We start from the raw sequence: 12,068 nt of genomic DNA, 5'->3' as shown, positions 1-12,068 counted from the left end.
CTCCCCCTTCCCCCTACCCCACAACAGGCCCCGGTGTGTGATATTCCCCTTCCTGTGTCCATGTGTTCTCATTGTTCAATTCCCACCTATGAGTGAGAACACACGGTGTTTGGTTTTTTGTCCTTGCAATAGTTTGCTGAGAATGATGTTTTCCAGTTTCATCCATGTCCCTACAAAGGACATGAACTCATCCATTTTTATGGCTGCATAGTATTCCATGGTGTATATGTGCCACATTTTCTTAATCCAGTCTAACATTGTTGGACATTTGGGTTGGTTCCAAGTCTTTGCTATTGTAAATAGTGCCTCAATAAACATACATGTGCATGTGTCTTTATAGCAGCATGTTTTATAATCCATTGGGTATATACTCAGTAATGGGATGGCTGGGTCAAATGATATTTCTAGTTCTAGATCCCTGAGGAATCGCCACACCGACTTCCATGATGGTTGAACTAGTTTACAGTCCCACCAACAGTATAAAAGTGTTTCTATTTCTCCACATCCTCTCCAGCACCTGTTGTTTCCTGACTTTTTAATGATCACCATTCTAACTGGTGTGAGATGGTATCTCATTGTGGTTTTGATTTGCATTTCTCTGATGGCCAGTGATGATGAGCATTTTTTCATGTGTCCTTTGGCAGCACAAATGTCTTCTTTTGAGAAGCGTCTGTTCATGTCCTTTGCCCACTTTTGATGGGGTTGTTTTTTTTTTTCTTGTAAATTTGTTTGAGTTCATTGTAGATTCTGGATATTAGCCTTTTGTCAGATGAGTAGATTGCAAAAATTTTCTCCCATTCTTTAGGTTGCCTGTTCACTCTGATGGTAGTTTCTTTTGCTGTGCAAAAGCTCTTTAGTTTAATTAGATCCCATTTGTCAATTTTGGCTTTTGTTGCCATTGCTTTTGGTGTTTTAGACATGAAGTCCTTGCCCATGCCTGTGTCCTGAATGGTATTGCCTAGGTTTTCTTCTAGGGTTTTTATGGTTTTCAGTCTAACATATAAGTCTTCAATCCATCTTGAATTAATTTTAGTATAAGGTGTAAGGAAGGGATCCAGTTTCAGCTTTCCACATATGGCTAGCCAGTTTTCCCAGCACCATTTATTAAATAGGGAATCCTTTCCCCATTTCTTGTTTTTGTCAGGTTTGTCAAAGATCAGATGGTTGTAGATATGTGGCATTATTTGTGAGGGCTCTGTTCTGTTCCATTGGTCTATATATCTGTTGTGGTACCAGTACCATGCTGTGTTGGTTACTGTAGCCTTGTAGTATAGTTTGAAGTCAGGTAGCATGATGCCTCCAGCTTTGTTCTTTTGGCTTAGGATTGACTTGGCCATGTGGGCTCTTTTTTGGTTCCATATGAACTTTAAAGTAGTTTTTTCCAATTCTGTGAAGAAAGTCATTGGTAGCTTGATGGGGATGGCATTGAGTCTCTAAATTACCTTGGGCAGTATGGCCATTTTCACGATATTGATTCTTCCTACCCATGAGCATGGAATGTTCTTCCATTTGTTTGTATCCTCTTTTATTTCATTGAGCAGTGGTTTGTAGTTCTCCTTGAAGAAGTCCTTCACATACCTTGTAAGTTGGATTCCTAGGTATTTTATTCTCTTTGAATCAGTTGTGAATGGGAGTTCACTCATGATTTGGCTCTCTGTTTGTCTGTTATTGGTGTACAAGAATGCTTGTGATTTTTGTACATTGATTTTGTATCATGAGACTTTGCTGAAGTTGCCTATAAGCTTAAGGAGATTTTGGGATGAGACAATGGAGTTTTCTAGATATACAATCATGTCATCTGCAAACAGGGACAATTTGACTTCCTCTTTTCCTAATTGAATACCCTATATTTGCTTCTCCTGCCTGACTGCCCTGGCCAGAACTTCCAACACTATGTTGAATAGGAGTGGTGAGAGAGGGCATCCCTGTCTTGTGCCCGTTTTCAAAGGGAATGCTTCCAGTTTTCGTCCATTCTGTATGATATTGGCTGTGGGTTTGTCATAGATAGCTCTTATTATTTTGAGATACGTCCCATCAATACCTAATTTATTGAGAGTTTTTAGCATGAAGGGTTGTTGAATTTTGTCAAAGGCCTTTTCTGCATTTATTGAGATAATCATGTGGTTTTTATTGTTGGATCTGTTTATATGCTGGATTACGTTTATTGATTTTCATATGTTGAACCAGTCTTGCATCCCAGGGATGAAGCCCACTTGATCATGGTGTATAAGCTTTTTGATACGCTGCCGGATTCGGTTTGCCAGTATTTTATTGAGGATTTTTGCATCAATGTTCATCAGGGATATTGGTCTAAAATTCTCTTTTTTTGTTGTGTCTCTGCCTGGCTTTGGTATCAGGATGTTGCTGGCCTCATAAAATGAGTTAGGGAGGATTCCCTCTTTTTCTATTGATTGGAATAGTTTCAGAATGAATGGTACCATTTCCTCCTTTTACCTCTGGTAGAATTCAGCTGTGAATCCATCTGGTCTTGGACTTTTTTTGGTTGGTAGGCTATTAATTATTGCCACAATTTCAGAGCCTGTTATTGGTCTATTCAGAGATTCAGCTTCTTCCTGGTTTAGTCTTAAGAGGGTGTATGTGTCGAGGAATTTATCCATTTCTTCTAGATTTTCTAGTTTATTTGCTTAGAGGTGTTTATAGTATCCTCTGATAGTAGTTTGTATTTCTGTGGGATCGGTGGTGATATCCCCTTTGTCATCTTTTCTTGCATCTATTTGATTCTTCTCTCTTTTCTTCTTTATTAGTCTTGCTAGCAGTCTATCAATTTTGTTGATCTTTTCAAAAAATCAGCTCCTGGATTCATTGATTTTTTGAAAGGTTTTTTGTGTCTCTATTTCCTACAGTTCTGCTCTGATCTTAGTTATTTCTTGCCTTCTGCTAGCTTTTGAATGTGTTTGTTCTTGTTTCTCTAGTTCTTTTAATTGTGATGTTAAGGTGTCAATTTTAGATCTTTCCTGCTTTCTCTTGTGGGCATTTAGTGCTATAAATTTCCCTCTACACACTGCTTTGAATGTGTCCCAGAGATTCTGGTATGTTGTGTCTTTGTTCTTGTTGTTTTCAAAGAACATCTTTATTTCTGCCTTCATTTCGTTATGTACCCAGTAGTCATTCAGGAGCAGGTTGTTCAGTTTCCATGTAGTTGAGCAGTTTTGTGTGAGTTTCTTAATCCTGAGTTCTAGTTTGATTGCACTGTGGTCTGAGAGACAGTTTGTTATAATTTCTGTTCGTTTACATTTGCTGAGGAGAGCTTTACTTCCAACTATGTGGTCAATTTTGGAATAGGTGTGGTGTGGTGCTGACAAAAATGTATATTCTTTTGATTTGGGGTGGAGAGTTCTGTAGATGTCTATTAGGTCTGCTTGGTGCAGAGCTGAGTTCAGTTCCTGGATATCCTTGTTAACTTTCTGTCTCGTTGATCTGTCTAATGTTGACAGTGGGGTGTTAAAGTCTCCCATTATTATTGTGTGGGAGTCTAAGTCACTTTGTAGGTCACTAAAGACTTGCTTTATGAATCTGGCTGCTCCTGTATTGGGTGCATATTTATTTAGGATAGGTAGTTCTTCTTGTTGAATTGATCCCTTTACCATTATGTAATGGCCTTCTTTGTCTCTTTTGATCTTTGTTGGTTTAAAGTCTGTTTTATCCAAGACTAAGATTGCAACCCCTGTCTTTTTTTTTTGTTTTCCATTTGCTTGGTAGATCTTCCTCCATCCCTTTATTTTGAGCCTATGTGTGTCTCGGCATGTGAGATGGGTTTCCTGAATACAGCACACTAATGGGTCTTGACTCTTTATCCAATTTGCCAGACTGTGCCTTTTAATTGGAGCATTTAGCCCATTTACATTTAAGGTTAGTATTGTTATGTGTGAATTTGATCCTGTCGTTATGATGTTAGCTGGTTATTTTGCTCATTAGTTGATGAAGTTTCTTCCTAACCTTGATGGTCTTTACAATTTGGCCTGTTTTTGTAGTGGCTAGTACTGGTTGTTCTTTTCCATATTTAGTGCTTCCTTCAGGAGCTGTTTTAGGGCAGGCCTGGTGGTGACAAAATCTCTCAGCATTTGCTTGTCTGTAAAGGATTTTATTTCTCCTTCACTTATGAAGCTTAGTTTGGCTGGATATGAAATTTTGGGTTGAAAATTCTTTTCTTTAAGAATGTTGAATATTGGCCCCCACTCTTTTCTGGCTTGTAGAGTTTCTGCCGAGAGATCAGCTGTTAGTCTGATGGGCTTCCCTTTGTGGGTAACCCGACCTTTCTGTCTGGCTGCCCTTAACATTTTTTCCTTCATTTAATCTTTGGTGAATCTGACAATTATGTGTCTTGGAGTTGCTCTTCTCGAGGAGTATCTTTGTGGCGTTCTCTGTATTTCCTGGATTTGAATATTGGCCTGCCTTGCTAGATTGCAGAAGTTCTCCTGGATAATATACTGCAGAGTGTTTTCAAGCTTGGTTCCATTCTCCCCATGACTTTTAGGTACACAAATCAGACGTAGATTTGGTCTTTTCACATAGTCCCATATTTCTTGGAGGCTTTGTTCATTTCTTTTTATTCTTTTTTCTCTAAACTTCTCTTCTCACTTCATTTCATTCATTTGATCTTCCATCACTGATACAGTTGATTGAATCAGCTACTGAGGCTTGTGCATTCATCACGTAGTTCTCGTGCCTTGGTTTTCAGCTCCATCAGGTCCTTTAAGGACTTCTCTGCATTGGTTATTCTAGTTATCCATTCGTCTAATTTTTTTTCAAGGATTTTAACTTCTTTGTCATGGGTTCGAACTTCCTCCTTTAGCTCGGAGTAGTTTGATCATCTGAAGCCTTCTTCTCTCAACTCATCAAAGTCATTCTCCATCCAGCTTTGTTCCGTTGCTGGTGAGGAGCTGTGTTCCTTTGGATGAGGAGAGGCACTCTGATTTTTAGAGTTTCGAGTTTTTCTGCTCTGTTTTTTCCCCATCTTTGTTGTTTTATCTGCCTTTGGTCTTTGATGATGTTGATGTACAGATGGGGTTTTGGTGTGGATGTCTGTTCTGTTTGTTAGCTTTCCTTCTAACAGTCAGGATCCTCCGCTGCAGGTCTGTTGGAGTTTGCTGGAGGTCCACTCCAGACCCTGTTTGCCTGGGTATCAGCAACGCAGCCTGCAGAACAGCAGATATTGGTGAACAGCAAATGTTGCTGCGTGATCATTCCTCTGGAAGTTTTGTCTCAGAGGAGTACCCGGCCATGTGAGGTGTCAGTCTGCCCCTACTCGGGGATGACTCCCCTTTAGGCAACTCAGGGGTCAGGGACCCACTTGAGGAGGCAGTCTGTTTGTTCTCAGATCTCCAGCTGTGTGCTGGGAGATCCACTACTCTCTTCAAAGCTGTCAGACAGGGACATTTAAGTCTGCCGAGTTTTCTGTTGCCTTTTGTTTGGCCATGCCCTGCCCGTAGAGGTGGAGTCTACAGACGCAGGCAGGCCTCCTTGAGCTGCAGTTGACTCCACCCAGTTCGAGCTTCCTGGCCGCTTTGTTTACCTACTCAAGCCTGAGCAATGGCGGGTGCCCCTCCCCCAGCCTCGCTGCCACCTTGCAGTTTCAGCTGACTGCTGTGCTAACAATAAGGGAGGCTCCGTGGGCATGGGACCCTCTGAGCCAGGCACAGGATGTAATCTCCTCATGTGCCATTTGCTAAGACCATTGGGAAAGCGCAGTATTAGGGTGGGAGTGACCATATTTTCCAGGTGCCTTCTGTCACCCCTTTCTTTGACAGGAAAGCGAATTCCCTGACCCCTTGCGCTTCCTGGGTGAGGCAATGCCTCGCCCTGCTTCGGCTCATGCTCAGTGTGCTGCACCCACTGTCCTGCACCCACTTTCCAACACTCCCCAGTGAGATGAACCCGGTACCTCAGTTGGAAATGCAGAAATCACCTGTCTTCTGCGTTGCTCATGCTCAGAGCTGTAGACTGGAGCTGTTCCTATTCAGCCATCTTGGCTCCTCCCAGCATTTCTAACAGCACAATTTCAGGGCCATTTTGCATGGGTTACCTTGTACTTTATATGTGGCCAACAGATGGCGTCAGCATGGACAATCGTTCCTGCAGCTAATCATTGTTCAAGATGTGGACTTTAATTTATGCTTCAAAAGTCCCTTTAGCCCCAAGTGGAAAATTGGCATTTTTCTTTGAAATACGAGATAGGACAAACAGAATACAAGGAAGCCCAAAGCTATTCTATCTTACTGCTGTTGAAATGCTGTTACTGTTTGCAATTAACTAGGAAATGTGAAGTATGAAGGGGATTAATGTGGGTACTAATATTTTCTGAGTTCTCATTTCAGTTACTGTGTAAGTAACATATTCTCTTACTTTTAGGACCTCACAGTTAAATCTAGGAAGATGGATAATATGAAGCTTTTGCTTTCAAAGTTAGTTTGTATGTTCATCTATTGACCTTTCTTCTGTTTTTAATTCTCCAACTTGTTTTGCAATTACATTAATATTCCTTCAGTAAAAGATAATTCATAGATTGTTTTACAAATATGAATGAGAAAATCAGGACAAAGGTAGATGAAACTAGAGATAGGTTGGATCCCAAAGTAGAGTTTATTAGGGCCAGCCTACACATTTGAGTCTGCCAATGCAGAGAGGCCCACATGTGGTTCAGATTCAAGGAAGTAAAAAGAAATAAACAAAATTGAAAATAGTTCTTCTGTGACTTATTCGCTGAATGCTTGCTATATTACCAAAGTAAACATTATACCTTCGATTCGACACATATATATTGCCTATTTGCTGTGTGTTGATCACAGTCCTCGATGCAGGGAATATAATGGCAACAACCTAAACACATGCTTGCTCTAACAAAATGTAGTTTAGTGGGGGATACTGACAGCAGTTCAGTGTAAAATGCTGCAAGCTACAAGAGGGTGAGTCCAGTATAATAATAATACTCTACTTACAAAACTCTCTCAAAGAGTTTTGAAAAGCCATGTCCTACAATGTCCCCAAAGTAGGACAATGAACTGGAGTCAAAGAACAATTTAGAAAAAAAGTAATTTTGGAGCATGTCCTGGAATGGTGCAGTTGTGCTCTATTCCCTGGTCATTGTGTTTAATCCAAAGATCAATGTTAGAATAGCTGATGGATTCTAGAGGAAGCAACAGTCTACAGACAAAAGGGCGAGCAGTACTGTCTCCAATCTGTATATCAAAGCACATAAAGATTAATCATTTAAACTAGAAGAACAGATTCTGTTTTATTGAAGATTCTAAACCTCCACATAAGCTTGTTCAAGAAAAGAATGCCCAGGAAAAAGCATAATTGACTAGGAGCCATAAAAATCACTATGGTAATGGTGAGGGATGTGTGTGTGTGTCTGTGTGTTTATGTATGTGATGAATGATCCCCTTTCAATATATACTTATTCCCAGCTGAATTTTGAGGAGCTATAGATATCTTAGCTTGTTTTTTTCTTTTCTCCCATTTATTTATTTTGCTTTTTTGGCTATTCTTGGTCTTCTGTATCTTCGTATTCTAGATCTTACAAAGGTACAGCAAGTGTGGCAATAAGCAGACTGAGGAAGGCATAAAGGGTCTGATGTGAAGCAGAGAAAGCAGAGGTGGCTGAGGGTTTGGAATAAAATTGAGAATGTTTATGAAGACCTGACCAAGGAGCTCTGAGATTGAGAAGGAATTAGAACAAAGGCTATAGGGCAGCTGAGAAAAATGGCAGAAAATTTGAAGAGGAGGGTTTCAACAGGAGATGAGGAAAATTAAAAAAAAAAAAAAAAGAAAAGAAAAATAAGGAAGAATTCATTTTGAACTTCTGAATCATGACCTTGGGTGTCCCCGACTGAAGTGTCAGAGAGCCCAGGGGCCCAGAGGCACTGTACAGACATGAGAGCCAATGGAACTAAGACTATCACCCCCTCTCCAGCTTAGGTACTCATCCATTTGCAGTAACTGATGTAAATCACCAGATGTTCTTTACTTTGGTAGTAAAATATATGATTTAATATATACATATATATTTTAAAAATAGAAATAATTTAAATCATAAGAATACAATTAAAAATGAGATAATTGGAGCTTCCATTTTTGTCTTCAATATTCAGAAAGAACTGTTTTGTTGGAAATTTTTTTAACCACATGAAATTCTCTTGAATTCAGTGATTCAAAGTTTTGAATAGTCATACTATATATAAAATCTGCCTTAGTGGAGACCCAAGAAGAATAAAAGCAAGACCTTTTTATTAACATTTTACTTAACTTCTTTTGAATGAATCAGGCATACATCAAGAAAATTTCCTTTAAAAATGATCAAGTAGTAAATAAAATTTGAATGTTTGGTGTAATTTTCACTTACATGCTTTGCAGACCTGTTTAATGCAACATTCTGGGATGATGGACAATGTTCCCTATGTTAAGTGTAGTAACTACTAGCTACACAGAGCTATTGAGCATTTAAAACAACTGAGAGGCTGGGCGCAGTGGCTCTCGCCTGTAATCCCAGCACTTTGGGAGGCCGAGGCAGGCGGATCACGAGGTCAGGAGATCGAGATCATCCTGGCCAACATGGTAAAACCCCATCTCTACTAAAAATACAAAAATTAGCTGGGCGTGGTGGCACGTGCCTGTAGTCCCAGCTGCTCTGGAGGCTGAGGCAGGAGCATCACTTGAACCCAGGAGGCGGAGGCTGCAGTAAGCCGAGATTACGCCACTGCGAACCAGCCTGGACAACGGAGCGAAACTCTGTCTCAAAAACAACAACAACAACAACAACAAAAACAAAACCATAACTGAGAAACTGAATTTTTCACTTTGTTTAATTTTAATTAATTTAAATTTAATAGCCACACTATTTTCACAATTTTGTAGTTACGCTCATTATAGTTAAATGTTCATTTTCTTTTGCCACTCTTCCTCCAAAAGTCTCAAAGGTCCCTGAGGACCTGTAATGCCTTATACATCTTTTTGACATAGAATAGATTATCTTTCTTCCTCTCTTTCCTCTCTGTCTCTCTCTGTTACTTTCTCTCTATATATATTTCTGAATGTTTATAAGCATTTACTAACAGTCCACTCATTTCTTCCTTCTTTTTTTCAATGCAATTAACTGAATACCTAGAAAATACAAATTACTATAGTAAGTTCTGTGAGGAGTTTATGACACGTTTCATGATTTGGAGCTTAAGGTTTAGTGTTCTGCTACTGGCATGTACCAGGTTGAGAGGCACAGAGTTTGCATACTTAAGTACTGCTTATGTGAAGTCAGAGCTTGTATCAATAACTTAAAACTGATCATTAGAGAAATTCAAATCAAAACCACAATGAGATATCATCTCACACCAGTCAGAATGGCCATTATTAAAATGTCAAAAAATAACATGCCAGCAAGGTTGTGGAGAAAAAGGGATGCTTATACACTGTTGATAGGAGTGTAGATTAGTTCAACCATTGCAGAAAGCAGTATGGCAACTCCCCAAAGAGCTAAAAGCAGAACTACTATTCCACCCAGCAATCCCATTACTGGCTACATATACCCAGAGTAATAGAAATTTTTCTACTGTAGGTCAGGTGCAGTGGCTCACACCTGTAATCCTAGTACTTTGGGGAGCTGAGGTGGGTGGAGTGCTTGAGTCCAGGAGTGTAAGACCAGTCTGGGTAACACGGCGAAACCCTATCTCTACTAAAAATTAAAAAAAAAATTAGCTGGGTGTGGTGGTGCATGCCTGTAGTCCCAATTACTGAGAAGGCTGAGGTGGGAGAATTACCTGAGCTTGGGAGTTTGAGGCTGCAGTGAGCCATGCTCGTTCCACCGCACTCTAGCCTGAACAACTGGAGTGAAACCCTGTCTCAAAAAAAAAAAAAAAAAGACATCATTCTATCATAAAGACACATACATGTGAATGGTCATTGCAGCGCTATTTACCATAGCAAGGACATGGAATCAACCTAGATGCCCATCAATGACAGATTGGATAAAGAAAGAGTGGTACATATGTACTACGGAATATGCAGCCATGAAACAAGAACAAGATCATGTCTTTTGTGGGAACATGGATGGAGCTGGAGGCCATTATCCTCAGCAAACTAACACAGGAAGAGGAAACCAAATACCACATGTTCTCACTTATAAGTTGAGAGCTAAATAATGAGAACATATGAACACAAAGAAGGAAACAACAGACACAGGGGTCTACTTTAGCGGGGAGGGTGGAGGAGGGAGAGGAGCAGAAAAGATAACTATTGGGTATAATGCTTAGTACCTGGGTGACTAAATAATCTGTACAACAAGCCCCCGTGACACGTGTTTGCCTGTGTAATAAATCTTCACATGTACCCCTGAACCTAAAATAAAAGTAAAAAGGAAAAACAATGAATTAAAAAAATTTGTGGGCTGTATCAATAATTTTTGTTCAGTGATTTCACCCTCAAAAATTCAAAAGATAATGGAACATTCCTTGGTATTTAATAACTTAAGAATTTAAGTCTCCATAATGCAAATTCTGTAAAAAAGTAAATTAAATATAAGTTCTGAGCTCTTATCCCATTGACTATGGATCCCATTGGCATTTATACTTAATACACTATTAAAATAACTTCACACTGGTGATGTACTGAGTGACAGTTTGACAGCTCGAAATTCTGATGGGACATGCACATCTCTTGTACAACTAGGTTTAAAGCTTTGTTTTGCATGTTTACAAGCTTGGGTCATAGTGAAACTTACAGCAGGGATCTAAAATGTAATTGCAGTTGAGAAACATGAATCCTCTCTTTCCATGGAATTTAATTAAACATTTCCATTATTTTTGTTTCTAACTTACCTGTCAAGGTGTGAATTAAGGTAAGCACAGTAATAAAATCTAAAATGAAATAAACAATCAGAATTTTTAAATCAGGTAGTCACAATTAAGTAGACGTTGATAAAAATGTGTATCAAATAGAATGTTTGGTGTTTTAAAATGAACAATTTTTTTAAAAAAGCATTTAAAACTTTTTTTTTTGGTCAACATTCATCACTGGAATTGGGTCCCAACAGTGAAACACATGGCTTGCCTGTATATACACTAGTAGCCATCCATGTATCGGTATAAAAGCACAATGATGAATGGGAAAACATTTTTAAAAAAGAATTTAAAATATAATGAACCTGAAAAAATGTCACTGAATCTAAAGAGAAGTATTCCACTGTTGTGGGACCTCATCTTTAAATGTTGGGTTTTTCTTTAAAACATACAGCCTTAGGACCTGTTATATGATAATGAGAAGAAGCAAAAAAATTTGACTGCAGCATATCTGAACTTGTTTTAATGGAGGTTTTGTGGGCATATTTTACAGAATGAATCATCCAAACAACATTGAGGGAATTAATTTTTGCCTCACACAGCGTCAGGTACTTAGAAAGTGCTCAGTAAATATTAGTTGAATCAATAACAGTATGGAATTTCATGTTAGGGCTACTGCTATCAGCACCTGGAATAATCCTATTCTCTTCACTATGTAGTTAAGGCGTCAAACTTTTTGATTGTGTCATTATTGATGGTGAATAGGAAGTGAAATGATTAAGCCTCCCTACCCTCAAAGAATGTTGTCTTACTTGGCTCAATTATTGATGAACAGTATCCTATGAGCTTCCAAGTTATTTGTTAATGCTACCACAGACACTAAATTGGTATAAAGTATTAATTACAGTTTTTAAAATTTACCTAAGAAAATAATTTTTAAGGAAACTTTTTCTTGTTTGAAATATCAAGTATGTATAGTAATACTTGATTTTGTAACGTTGAGTCTCAACGTGTACCTCTCAGATTTGTAAGAAGCCAGAAAGAAGAATTCTGAAAACTTCCATGGAAACAGTAGTACTGCCCATGACTGGGTTACACATCTGGGGGAAAGGAGAATTGAGAAGATTATATTTAACACACAAGTTGTTTGGAATATATATATATATATTTTTGAGATGGAGTCTCACTGTTGTTGCCCAGGCTGGAGTGCAATGGCATGATCTCAGCTCACTGCAACCTCCCTGCCTTCTGGGTTCAAGCGATTCTCCTACCTCAGCCTTC

At 39.0% G+C, this 12,068-nt stretch overlaps 1 protein-coding gene across 1 annotated transcript in view; it reads left to right on the top strand.

Annotated features, from left to right (window-relative positions):
* The window catches only part of MALRD1 (MAM and LDL receptor class A domain containing 1), a 682,931-nt gene that overhangs the window by 112,337 nt on the left and 558,526 nt on the right, over positions 1–12,068 (top strand). The gene's annotated exons all lie outside the window — the stretch shown is intronic.

Source organism: Nomascus leucogenys, chromosome 9 (genome assembly GCF_006542625.1).
Source record: "Nomascus leucogenys isolate Asia chromosome 9, Asia_NLE_v1, whole genome shotgun sequence".
In the NCBI taxonomy this organism is placed as follows: Eukaryota; Metazoa; Chordata; class Mammalia; order Primates; family Hylobatidae; genus Nomascus; species Nomascus leucogenys.
This window is presented reverse-complemented; position numbering and strand designations above follow the sequence as displayed.